This window comes from Trichechus manatus, unplaced genomic scaffold (assembly GCF_000243295.1).
Source record: "Trichechus manatus latirostris isolate Lorelei unplaced genomic scaffold, TriManLat1.0 scaffold00082, whole genome shotgun sequence".
Taxonomy (NCBI): Eukaryota; Metazoa; Chordata; class Mammalia; order Sirenia; family Trichechidae; genus Trichechus; species Trichechus manatus.
Genome location: NW_004444018.1, coordinates 1,867,901 through 1,880,869, shown reverse-complemented (window position 1 = coordinate 1,880,869; position 12,969 = coordinate 1,867,901). Strand labels below are relative to the sequence as shown.

General features: G+C 36.5%; 1 pseudogene; it reads right to left on the bottom strand.

The window, feature by feature from the left end:
* Positions 1-838: 838 nt before the first annotated feature.
* LOC101350658 (40S ribosomal protein S6 pseudogene) overlaps positions 839-12,969 on the bottom strand; it is a 21,838-nt pseudogene continuing 9,707 nt past the window's right edge.

Sequence of the window (12,969 nt, the reverse complement as noted above, 5' to 3'; positions counted from 1 at the left end):
GTGAAATTTCATTCTCCAGGCAATGCGCTAAGCAACAGAAATAGAAGGGCAAATAAGACATGGTCATCAACCCAAGAATTTCATACTCTAGCTTCACTGCTCTTCCTTGTTTCTGAAACTTTATTTATAGCAACATAAGCATGTTAACACACTTACATTGTAATCCCATATCCTGTTTTACTTTTTATATCCCTGCAAAGGTTGGTTGATGGGTGCATGTGACCCTCTCGCTGAATTTTGAGTCCTTCAACTACCTAGTACTCTCTTCCAAGAATACAACAGATTCCTTTTCTCCCTCTTAAAGGGTAGAACACAGAAATGTACCCGAAACTCTAGGTGTACCTGTGCAAAGAGGTTGGTTAGGGCCATCACCTCCCTTAGGTAAGATACTGTAATGCTGTTGATGTAATCTTTCTGTTAGGATCTTAGAAAGTAACTCTACCAACACATTGACCCAAGTGAAATTTGAAGGAGCAGCAGATTATCTTCCTTTCATATAAATTCTTTAATTCCTTAGGCCTAATTCTACTCAGGCAGACATATCTACTCCCCAAAAGTCCTTTATAAGTGGCCTCACCTCACCATGGTGAACGATTTAAGATTACAGACCTAAAGCCCTGAATGTCAAAACATCGGCAAAATGGAACCTGAATGAAATTTTCGTGCCATCAGGCTTTATAGGTCGTAAAACCCACTTCCTAATTATACCTTCTTCGTCTCTAGGTCAGACCTACCTCAATTATGGCACCTCGAATCTCCTCAACACTTCCAAACCCAATTCTTGATTTTATTTTATTTATTTTTAAGGTACGATCTTACTTGTCACTCTTAGAAAATTTTATTTTTGACTGGACTCAGACTTACAGGTAGAAGCTCTCAGAGACGCCAGCCTCTGTCTCTTGGCAACCTGTTCCTGGTGTTTTTCTTTGGCCGCTTTCATTCTCTTGGCCAAAGGTTTGACATATTCTGCAGCCTCCTCATTTTTCTTAGTGCGCTGTTTCTTCAGAGCAATACGCCGACGTTTGTGTTGCAGGACACACAAAGAAACAAGATGCTGAATCTCACGCGCTTTGGTCCTGGGTTTCTCAACTTCTTTGTTCAGGGGCTGTGTCTCACAACATACTGGCGGACATCATCTCTTTAGAGATATTGAAAAGTTTGTGGATTCTGCTAGCTCTTTTGGGCCCCAGGCGACAAGGCACAGTAGTCAATCCTGGAAGAGTCTTCTCCCCTTTTTTTCCACAATAACCAAGTTGAGAACACTCAGACTGGCATCAACAATGACACCCGGGACAGATTTCAGCTTTCTTTTTCCAGTTCTCCTTGGTCTGTAACAGAAATGCCCATTACTCAGTAGCAGAAGGACACAGCCATGGGTCACGATACCCCGCTTCATGTGGGAAAGTTGTTTGTTGTTCCCGCCACTGATTCGAACAACACAACCCTCCCCCTCATCACCCAGAGAGTCAGCAGCAATTTTCTAGCCATTTGCTTCTCATAAAAGGTATGAAGATTGCGTTCATCTTCTATTTGAATGAGTTTCTGGCAGCCAGTGCCTGTGAAGATGTCCACGTTCTGGTGAGGCACCCAAATGCCTCCAAGCGCCACAGAAAACAGATCCTACTTCCGCTCATCCGTGGTCACTAGCCGCCTTCAGTTCTCGCGAGATGAGGAGACATCGCCAAACCTCGGTTTTAAAGAAAGGACGAGAATCTTTTGGGAATAGGTTAGGAATTTTCTGATCTAAATTCAGAAAATTTTAAATACATAGTTCTTGCTTCTCTCTTACTTTAGGCAATCAGAATGAGTGCTTCTAGAGCATTTGCTACATACGTATAGTATTAATATTTGTATTGTAATTTATCTTTTCACCAAGTAGACTTGCTCAAAAGACTTTCCAAATTTCTTGAGACATGGTCCTTATTTTGTTCAGTTTTATATCCCCAATAGGTGCAATAGCGCCTGGGATAGATTACATTCCCTCCTAGTAGTAGTTAAATGAATATGAAAGATCGATACTCCTTGTCAAATATCAAGACTTACTAAAACCTGAGTAATAAGACAGTGTGATATTGGTGCAGATTAGAGAAATAGAAAAATGGAATACAAGAAAGAGCCTATAAATATTCCCACACATATATGGAAACATATCAAAGAGGAACACTGCAGATTAATAAAAAGAAGTTGGATTATTCACAAACTATGCTAAGACAATGGGCTAATCATATGGAAAAAATACAAAATTGGATCCCTACCTCACATCATACAAAAAAATGTTAGTTCCTGGTGGATTAACAACCTAACTTAGATGGGAAAATTGTATAGCTTTTAAAATAAAATAGAGAAAAATATCTTTACAAAATCAAAAAAAATGAGGATTTTTTTTTAAAAACACACACATACATACACAAAAGAACCCAAAAACTTAGAGGAAATTTTTTCTATAAATTTGACTACATTAAAATTGAAAACTTCTGTGCATCAAAAGACACCATTAAAACAAATGCATAGAGACCAAAGTTTATTAGTACTTACCAGAGATGGATGCGAGGCGGCAATAGAGGAGAGGTATTGCTTATGGAGTACAGAGTTTTTGTTAAGGGTGATGAAAAATTTGGAAACAGAGAGTACTGATTGTTACATAACATGGTAAATGTAATTAATGTCACTGAATTGTACATATATAAATGGTTGAAATGGCAAATGTTTTGTTATATATATTTCATCACAATAAAAATTAAGAAAGACTTAGAATATAAAAGTCAAGCTACAGACTGGGGAAAGATATTTGTATCACCAATAACTGCAAATGATTAATATTCATAAATAAATAAACTTGCTGTTTCCCATTGCTGTCGAATAGATTCCGGCTCATAGTGACCCTATAGGACAGAGTAGAACTGCCCTACAGGGTTTCCAAAGAGCAGCTCGTAGATTCAAACTGCTGACCTTTTGGTTAGCAGTCGAGCTCTTAACCACTTCTCCATTAGGGCACCAAATAAATAACGGAGTCCTATAAATCAATATGAAAAGGATCCTATAAAAATGGCATTTATTTTGAGACATGGTACTTATTTGATTCAATTTTATATCCCCAGTATATGAAACAGTACCAGAGATAGATTACATTCCCTCCTAGTATTGGTTCAACAGGCAAGTCACAAAAAAAGGAAATAACAATGGCTAGTGAATACATGAAAAGATACTCCACCTTCTTAGTAATAAGAGAAACAGATATTAAAACCACAATGAGGTGCCATTGTTTAACTAACAGAATGGTGAAAAATAAACTCTGAATATGCTAACGAGTATATAGCACTCGGATAACTTTTATATACTGCTGGTGGGAGTGTAAATTCGTTCCTCTCTGGTAAGCATTCTGATGATATCCAAGAAAGTTGAAATGTCCATACTCCCATGACCTAACAATTCCACTCTCAAGTGTATAGCCTCTCACACAGGTGCATAAGAAAATACGGAGCCCTGGGGGCGCAATGGTTAAGAGCTTGACTGCTAACCAAAAGGTCGGCAGTCTGAATCCACCAGTTGCTCCTTGGAAACCATATGGGGCAATTCTACTTTGTCCTATAGGGTCGCTATGAGTCAGAATTGACTCGACAGCAATAGATTTGGTGTTATTTATTTATTTTTTTGAGGTACATAGCAGGCTTGTTAGCAAGACAAAACTTTGGAAACAACTTATGTTGTCATAGGCGTGTTAGCTAATATTATGATTCTCTTCTTTGGGGGTACATGGGCAGGATTACCCAACTCTACCCTACTGATTTGAAACTAAGTTTAACCATGTGACTTTCTATGGCCAATGAAATCTAAACAGAAGGAACATGAGTCAATTCTGGGTGAAAGCTTCTAAGAGACTAAATCTATATGATTCACCTCAGTATTTCCCCCTGCCGTAGTGACCAGAATATTGCAGATGGTCAAGGTTCTCTGCCCTGCAGGGTCCCACCCAATGTGGACATGCTGTGTGAGCAAAACACCAAACCACAACAAAATGAAATATTTTCTTTTAGGCCTCTGAGATTTGAACATAGCATATTGTATCCCATCCTGACTGATACACAATCTAATTGTTTATCAGCAGAATGGATCACTAAATTGTGGTATATTCATTCAATGGAATGCTATACAACAGTGCAAATGAATCAACTAGAGGCACATGTATCGATAAGGATTAACCATAAAAACGTAATGTTAGAAAAAAAGAAAGTTACAGAAAAATACATGCAGTATGAAACACATGGAGTGTCAATAATATCCCTAGTAATTTATTTCTTAAGCTAGATGATAAGTATAACTGGGTAGAATATTAATCTTTTTAAATAAAATATAAAGATTTTTTGATTAAATAACAGAACTATATATTCTGTGGGATAATTTCTAAGTTTTGAAAGCAAGCTGAGACTTTTTATTAAGAGTTTAACTAGTCTAGAAAAATGGATTTCATTCAGTCCTCTGCGTAGAACTACTGAGCAGCAACTTCTCTGAAGACCAGAAGATCAACGGCAAAGATGTTGGTTGTTCATTCTCTACTCACTTCCAGTCTTTGTCTTCATGGTCATTTAAAGAAAAAAAATCTGAAAAAACATATTATCTATTTAAGGATACTGGGGGGTTGCGGGGGGGCAGTGGAAGGGCTGCTGAGAGGGCCAAGACATGCAGTGAAAGGAGGAAGTTGTTTAATTTGAAGAGTGTTCCCATTAAAAATTATTTCAACCTCCTGGAACTCAAGAAAACTAAGCTTGGGAGTCTTCCCTTCCCATAATATTCTCTTCTATTTTTCAACCATTTTGTTTCCCTTTCACAACAAGAGAACATTTTCACTTAGTGCTACTGGTGGCACATTTGTATCATGTTTCTAAGCAGAGGTATCAATGGAAATGATTAATAAGCTTGGTAGGGGAAGTCACTCACTGGAAGTCGTGGGTTATAGGATTGTTCCCATCTAAATAAAGACAAGCATAATAGGCAACTGTTGCCCCAACTCATTCAGTAGCTTAAATGTCAGTTATATTTATTCCTATGATCTAATATATACATGAAAAAATAATTGTGTAGGTCCCTAAAAACTGGCATCTGGCAATATTGAAATTGCTTACTGACAGTATGATTTCTTTGTTGCTATAGTTTTAATAATAACACATGAGGAGGACAAATCCATTTTTGGTCACTTTAAAAAAAGAATAACAAACAATGCCCTCAAAAAACAATTATGAAGAACACTAGGAATACTATTATATAAGACTTTATATTTAACAAGTACTTTGATTTAAATTCATTTTTTTTGGTCCTCACCATTATTACCGTCTAAAAAGGTTAAATTCTTACATAAAGAAAAGTGGCAAGAGCTAATTGTACCAGGCTCAATTGCAGAGCCAGGAATAAAGCTCTTGCTACTCAGAGTATGGTTCACAGAACAGCAGCATGGGCATCACCTGGGAACTTGTTAGACCTACAGAATCAGAATCAGTAGTTTAATAACATCCCCCAGGTGATGCACATCCTCATTAAGGTTTGAGAAACCTTGATCTAGGTTACTGAATTTACATCATTATTGTGGGATTTGCACAGAGTTTTTTCAGTGAAGTCTATGTCTCGACCTGTTCATTCATGGTATTTAAGTATGGGCAAGACAGGCATACAGCTTTAACAGTTATAATTGCACATATTTGTCTGATTCTAGTACTATTTTTCATAAAATATGTTTTGTTCCAAAACGAATTATCCATACATCCCTATCCATTGCAATCACTAATAAATCTGCTGAGAATAAGTTTGTAATGATTAAGATTGTGTGTCAACTTGGCTGGGCCATGATTCTTAGTGTTTTGGCAATCATATAATGTTGTGATCACTTCCTGTTGAGATTTGATATGTGTTTATCCCCATGATGGGATCTGCTGTGAGTAGCCAATCAATTGAAAGGGAGTTTCCTTGGGCATGTGGCCTACAACTGAACATAAGCAGATGTTCTGGCAAGGCTCAGGGGCTTTTGCTCATTCTGGATCCTGGAGCTGGCTGTTGATCATCCGACCTCTGGTTCTTGGGACTTGAGCTAGCAGCTTACCTGTGGTCTTGCCTACTGATCTTGGGATTTGTTTATCTTCATAGCCTGTGAGCAAGAGCCCTGCTCTCCTATCTACCAATCTTGGATTCACCAGCCCCTGAGGCTATGTGAATCAAGAGACGGCTCTATCCTGATCCATGGACTTGGGACTTTCCACCCTCTACAACCGCATGAGCCATTTGCTTGATATAAATCTCTCTCTCTCTATATATATATATATATATTTATACACTTTACTAGTTTTGCTTCTGTAGAGAACCCTGCCTAAGACAAAGCTAAAACAAATTTTCAGATTTCTACCAATTCTGATTTTCTTTGGTCATATTGTCCTTCTTTATACTTTCTCGTGTTAAAAAAAAAGAAATTCAGTAAGAATTACAGTTTGGGATACTAGGGCAAAAAAAATCAGCACTCTTAACATTATTATCATTTTTTACAATTTTCTATGCATTTCCCACTAAAGTATAGAAATACAACTGGGATGCTCCTTAGAAGCAAGGATGGCCAGATTTCATCTTGCTTACTTGGACACTTCATCAGGAAAGACCCGTCACTAGAGAAGAATATCATGTCTGGTAGAGGGTCATTGAAAATGAAGAAAGTCCTCAATGAGATGGATCAGCATAATAGCTTCAACAATGGGCTCAAACATATCAAATATCATGCAGGAGATGGCACAGGACCAGCAATGTTTAGTTATGTTACACATAAAGTCACAATGAGTTGCAGCCAACTCAACAGCAACTAACAAAAACAAAAATATATTTTCCAACTTTATTATACTGTTTTGCTTATCTTGTGAATAATGACATTTATTATTTTTTCATCTTTAAGATTATACACAATTTTGTAAAAAAAATTGTGAATTATATAAATATATAAAATGTAAATTCAGAACCACCTATAATCCCACAATCTAGAGTTAACTACTACTAACATTTCGAGGTATATTATCTCAATATTTTCTTCTATAGAGAGATATATACTTTCACTTAATATTTATAATGAGTTACTTCTCATGTAATTAAAATACTTTTCCAATACTTTTTAATGGATGTATACTATTCTATCTTGTGGATATAGCATAATTTATCTAACAAATTACATTTGGTAAACAGTTTATTTTTAACAATAAATTATAATGATTGTTCATCTACATAAAATTCTGTGTGCATCTCTGAATATATTCTAAAGATAAAGTTTTAAAAGTGTAGTTACTAAACCGTTCTTTTTTTATTAATTTCTATGTCTTTATTAATATTTTTTACTTGATGCAGTATTATCATCATACCTCACTTTAGTTCTTTAAACATTGTTTCCTATAGTTCTTTGCATGCATACTAAACAAAAAAACTAATCCCGTTGCCGTCGAGTCGATTCTGACTCATAGCGACCATATTAACTGCTTTCAAATCTGTCTGTTAAGTCCAACATCTGGAACCCGTCAAAGCAGTTTCTATTGCCTGCTCTTTTCCCATACATAGGTCATTCTTTGCTGTTTATTTGCATTTCTTGTAACTTTGTGTTGAAAATTAAACATTGAAAATAGTATATATTGCAGCAACTCTGGATATTGATTACCTACTTCCTCCACCCTGAGGCTTCTTCTGGCATTCCTCTCAGTGTCCTCTCTTGCTTTGGTCATGCTGTGCTGATTTGCCCCATATTATGTATTATCTTTCTTTTCATCAATATTACCTCATGTCTTCTATCTAATTGGTGATTTTTCCTCTCTCCCCCTTCTATCCCTGATAACCATCAAAGAATGCTTTTTTTTCTTTTTCTTTTCCTGTGTATAAATCTTTTATTGTTACTTTATAGTAGTGGTTTCAGACAATATTTGTCCTTCTGTGATTGATTTATTTCACTCAGCATAATGTCCTCAAATTCAGTGTTGTGAGATGTTTTGCAGATTTTTCATTATTCTTTATGGTTGCATAGTATTCCATTGTGTGTATATACCACAGTTCATTAATCCATTTACCTCTCGAAGGACACTTAGGTTGTTTCTATCTTTTTGCTATTGTGAATAATGCTGCAATGAACATGGGTGTGCATGTGTCTATTCATGTCATGGCTTTTATTTGTTTAGGGTGGGATTGCTGGATCATATGGTATTTCTATTTCTAGCTTTTTGGAGGAAGCATCATACCATTTTCCAAAGTGGTTACACCATTCCCACCAACAGTGTATAAGAGTTACAATCTCTCCACCATCTCTCCAACATTTGTTATTTTCTATTTTTTTCATTAGTGCCAGTAATGTTGGGGCGAGATAGTATCTCATTGTAGTTTTGATTTGATCTCTCTAATAGCTAATGATTGCAAGCATTTCTTCATATGTTTGTTAGCCACTTGAATGTCTTATTTCATGAAGTGTCTATTCATCTCCATTGCCCATGTTTTAATTGGATTGCTTGACTTTTTATTGTTGAGAAGTTGAAATTTTCTATAAATTTTTGAGATTAGTCCTTTGTTGGACAGGTCGTAGCCAAATTTTTTTTCACCATCTGTAGTTTCTCTTTGACTCTTTTGGAGACATCTTTCACTGAGCATAAATGTTTAATTTTTAGGAGGCCCATTTATCTAGTTCGTCTTGTGCTGTGCATGCATTTTTAGTTATGTTTGATACTCTATTTATGCCATATATGAGGGCCTCTAGCATTGTCCCTATTTTTTCATTAATGATCTTTACAGTTTTAGGTTTCCTATTTAGGTCCTTGATCCAATTTGAGTTGGTTTTTGTGTATGATGTGAGGTATGGGTCCTGTTTCATTTTTTTTTTACAGATGGATATACAGTTTTGCCAGCACCATTTGTTGGAGAGACTGTCTCTTCCCCATTTGATGGTCTTTGGCCCTTTGTCAAAGATCAGCTGACTGACTGTAGGTGGATGGATTTATGTCTGGGTTCTCAATACTGTTCCATTGGTCTATGTGTCAAGGAGCTGTGGTTGCATAGTGGTCAAGAGCTTGACTGTTAACCAAAAGTTTGGCAGTTCAAATTCACCAGCTGCTCCTTGAAAACCCTATGGAGCAGTTCTAGTCTGTTCTATAGGGTTGCTATGAGTCGGAATCAACTCGAGAGAAATGGGTTTCCAGGTCTATGTGTCTGTTGTACCAGTACTAGGCTTTTTTGACTACTGTGGCTGTATAGTATGTTCTGAGATCAGGTAATATGAGGCCTCCTACTTTGTTCTTCTCCAATACTGTTTTACTTATCCAGAGCCCCTTTCCTTTCCATATAAAGTTAGTGATAAGTTTCTCCATCTTGGTAAAGAATGTTGCTGGAATTTGGATTGGGGTTGCATTATATCTGTAGATCACTTTAAGTAGTAGTGACATTTTCACAATGTTGAGCCCTCCTATCCATGAGCATGGTATGTTTTCCCATTTATGTAGGTCTCTTTTGGTTTCTCGCAGTAGTGTTTTGTAGTTTTCATTGCATAGGTCTTTTATGTCCCTGCTTAGATTTATTCCTAAATATGTTATTTTATGGGGGGAGTCTTTGCTCATTTTTACCAGTTTAATAGACATCTCTCTGAGGAAGATATTTCCGAAGCTCCTGACACCTGCTTATGGCAAGTTTTGACCAAAAAACACTTTCAAAAGTTTACAGAATCTAATCTTTTTATTTTATGATTTTTTAAAGTGCTTGTTTTAAGTTTAGAAAAGATTTCTGCATCCTTGTTTTAGATAAATATTAATTGATGACCTAATTTTTTAATACTTAAATATACAAACCAACTAAAATTTAAATATCATTTCATTATATACTGTGACATATGTTTTTATTTTTATGTTTTTCTTACTCAAATTTTCTAGCATCATTTTTCATGTAACCTCTGCTTACTATGCTGTTTTTAACATACACTTGGTGTCTGTTTCTGTATTTTTACTCTGTTCCAGCAATCTTTTCTTTTTTTAAATATTTTATTGTGTTTTTGGTGACAGTTTACATAGCAAATTAGGTTCTCACTGAACAATTTCTATACATATTGTTTGGAGCCCTGGTTGCTAAGTGGTTAAGAGCTCAGTCTGCTAACCAATAAGTCGGCAGTTCAAATCCACCAGCTGTTCCTTGGATACCCTATCGGGCAGTTCTACTTTGTCCTATAGGGTTGCTATGAGTCGGAATCAACTTAACGGCATACAACAACAACAACAACATATTATTCAGCAACATTGGTTACATTGTTCACAATATATCAGCATTCTCATTATTACCATTCTGGTTGTTCTGTTCCCCTAAATCAAGCTTCGCTATCCCTCTTTACCTTCTCATGCTTGGTCTAGGGAAAATATTTACCATTTGGTTTCATTTAGATGATTCTTTAGAGAAGCACAGTACTCATGAGTGATCTTACTAATTTTATGGGCCAATCTGTCTTTTGGCTGAAAGGTGACCTCTAGTAGTGGTTTGAGTTCCAAGCTTAAAGGGTATCCTAAGGCAATAATCTTGAGGGTTCATTCAGTTTCTACCGGTCCAGTAAGTCTTGCCTTTTTTTTTTAGGAATTTCAGTTTTGTTCTACAATTTTCTCCCATTCTATCTGGAACCATTTTATTGAGTCCCTGGTTGGAACTGTTGGTAGTGGTAGCCAGGCACCATGTAGTTCTTCTGGTCTCATTGTAGGTGAGGCCGTTGTTTGTGTAGACTATAAGTTCTATAGACTAGTTACTTCTTTGGATCTTTAGTTTCCTTCTTTCTCTTTCAGTCTGGACAAGTAGAGAACAATAGTTTTATCTTAGATGGCTGCTTGCAAGTTTTTAAGACCCCAGGTGCTACTCATTGAACTAGAGTGTAGAACACTGTTTTAATGGACTATGTTGTGCCAATTGACCGAGTTGCCTAATGAGACTATGGTCTTAAGCCCTCAAACCCAGTAAACCAATCCTGTGATGTGTTTGTTTTGTCTAGTAAGTATCCACAACTGTGCCCCCATGTGCTTTATTTCATACTTGAAAATATATGCAGCACAATAAACATGCATATACATATGCCTACAGTTACACTCATACATTCAATTTCATGTATTCATACATGCCTTCCTGTACATACATATGCATACACATCTATGTAATCATACACATACTTTTTAGTTGTTGTTACTATTGTTGCAAAACTGTACATCCCCTCAATGAATTTTTTTCCTCTTTTTTTGACAATTTCCACATAAATTTTTCATTGACTTTAGTCCCATTTATCACAATTTGTCAGCATTCTCTTTAATTGTGTCTATACCCTTCTACTTGTGCTCAAACATTCATCTTTACTATGATTGTGCTATGCTCACTACTTCCACATTTGGTGCCATTTTTCCCATTACCAAACATTTAACAAGTCTCTACGTTTCAAAACCTACTTTCCCCTCCCCTTCATCTTCTCTCTGGTAACCACTTTGGAACATTGGTGTCTCTATATCTGTTCTCGCTTTCTTATAAAAGAAAGATCATACAATGTTTGTCCTTATATGCTTACTGATTTCACTTAGCATTATGCCCACCAGGTCCATCCATGTCATAATATGTTTCATGGACTCATCATTGTTCTTTACAGTTGTGTAGTATTCCAATATATGTATGTACCACAATTTGCTTATCTATTCATCTATTAATGGGCTCTTCGGTTGTTTCCATTGTTTTGCTATTGTAAATAAAGCTGCAATGAACACAGGAGTGCATATATCTGGTCATGTTGGCACTTTTAGGTCTCTAAGGTATATTCCTAGGATTGGGATTGCTGGATTGTAAGGTAGCTGTATTTCTAGTTTTTTGAGGAAGCACCAGACCACTTCCCATAGTGATTGTACCATTTTACAGTCCCACCAGAAAGCTGTAGCTCTTAACCACTATACCACCAGGTTTTCCAGAAATGGATGAGGGTTTCTATCTCCCCACATCCTCACCTACATTAGTTATTTTCTGTTTTTTAAATCAGTGTCATTTTAGTAGGAGTGAGATGGTTTCTCATTGTTGTTTGATTTGCATCTCTCTAATGGCTAATGATCTTGAGTATCTTCTCATGTGTTTGTTGGCTGCTTGGAAGTCTTCTTTGGTGAAGGTTCTGTTCATATCCTTTGACCTTTTGTGATTGGATTGTCTGCCTTGTGGTTGGGTTGTTGAAGTTTTCTATAAGTTTTGGAAATTAGACCCTTATTTGATATGTCATTTCCGAAGACTTTTTTCCCAGTCTATGGGTTCTCTTTTTATTCTTTTGATAATGTCTTTTGATGAGCAGGTTTTAATTTTTATGAGATCCCATTTATCTATTTTGTCTTCTTCTATTGGTGCATTTTTCATAATGTTTGTTATCCTATTTTTACATAAGATTAAATTCCAGGAATTTTATGGTTTTAGGTTTAACGTTTAGGTCTTTGATCCATTTTGAGTTAGTTTTGTGTTTGGTGTGACGTATGGGTCCTGTGTCAATTTTCTCCAGGTGGATATCAAGTTTTGCAAGTACCATTTATTAAAGAGATGGTCTCTGTCCCACACAACGGATTTTGACCCCTTGTCAAAAATCAGTTGCCCATAGATGTTTGGGTTTATTTCTGAGTTCTCAATTCTACTCACTGGTCTGTGTTTCTATGGTTGAACCAGTAGCAAGCTTTTTTTTTTTTCTTTTTTTTCCCCCGTACAAAAATTTATACATACATTGTTAAGTGACTGTAATTGCTCTCCCCATACTGTGACAGCACACTCCTCCTTTTCACCCCTGATGCCCCATGTCCATTCAATCAGCTCCTAACCCTCTCCGCCTTCCCATTTCACCTCCAGAGAGAAGCTGCCCATTTAGTCTCTTGTAACTACTTGAGCTAAAAGGCACATTCCTCACAAGTATCACTTTATGTCCCACAGTCCAGTCCAATCCCTGTCTGAAGA